Below are 1,243 nucleotides of genomic sequence, written 5' to 3'. Positions count from 1 at the left end.
ATCCTTTTGCCTCAGCCTCCCACTGAGTAGCTGGTCCTACAGACGCCTGCCATGATGCCTGGCTAGTTTTTTCTATTTTTAGTAGAGCCTGAGTATCACTTTTGCTCAGCCTGGTCTGGACTGAGCTTAGGTAATCCATCTGCCTTGGCCTTCCAGAGGCAAGGGAGGGTATGAGCCACCATACACAGCCATGAAACTCATTTTATTCTTTGGTATTTTAAATATGTTCATTTTAAAAATAAAATAAAGGGCTGCACCCATAGCTCAGTGAGTAGGGCGCCGGCCACATACACTGAGGCTGATGGGTTCGAACTCGACCCAGGCCTGCTAAAACAATGACAACTGCCACACACACAAATACACACACATACACACACACAAAATAGCGGAGTGTTGTGGTGGGCACCTGTTGTCCCAGCTACTTGGGAGGCTAAGGCAAGAGGATCACTTGAGCCCAAGAGTTTGAGGTTTCTGTGAGCTGTGACACCACGGCACTCTAACCAGGGTGACAGCCTGAGACCCTGTCTCAAAAAAATAAAAATATAGGCTTGGCGCCTGTAGCTCAAGTGGCGCCTGCCACATACACCTCAGGTGGCAGGTTCGAATCCAGCCCAGGCCCGCCAAACAACAATGATGGCTGCAACCAAAAAACAGCTGGATGTTGTGGTGGGTGCCTGTGGTCCCAGCTATTTGGGAGGCGGAAGCAGGAGACTCCCTTGAACCCAGGAGTTGGAGGTTGCTGTGAGCTGTGATGCCCTGGCACTCTACCCAGGGGGAGAGCTTGAGGCTCTGTCTCAAAAAAAAAAAAAAATTCTGGTTTCTGTGATGCACCTTGGGAAGGAGGAATTCTAGTTTTTACAGCTAGCCATAGGGAGACTGAGAAGCCAGAGACGGGAGGGCAGCAGAAAGTCAGAGCTGTTCTGAGTCTGTCATTTTAGGGACTTATTTTCTGAGACCCCCACACTTACTAGCAGGGAGAAGGAGTGAACTACTGACATACCAACAACACGGATGAGTCTCAGAAACATGATAAATGAAAGAAGTGGAACACAAAAGACCATCTCCCATCTGCTTCCATTTGTGTGAAGTTCTAAAACAGTCAAAATGTATGGTGATGAAGATTACAGCAGTGGTGAGTTGGGGGGCTAAGAGTTGACTGGGAAGAGGCATGAGGGAATTTTCTGGAGCAATGAAAATATTCTGTATCTGGCTCGGCGCCTATAGCTCAACCGGCTAAGGCGCC

This window comes from Otolemur garnettii, unplaced genomic scaffold, assembly GCF_000181295.1.
Source record: "Otolemur garnettii isolate 467f Iridium unplaced genomic scaffold, OtoGar3 scaffold00025, whole genome shotgun sequence".
Classification (NCBI taxonomy): domain Eukaryota; kingdom Metazoa; phylum Chordata; class Mammalia; order Primates; family Galagidae; genus Otolemur; species Otolemur garnettii.
Note: the sequence above shows the minus strand (reverse complement) of the source record.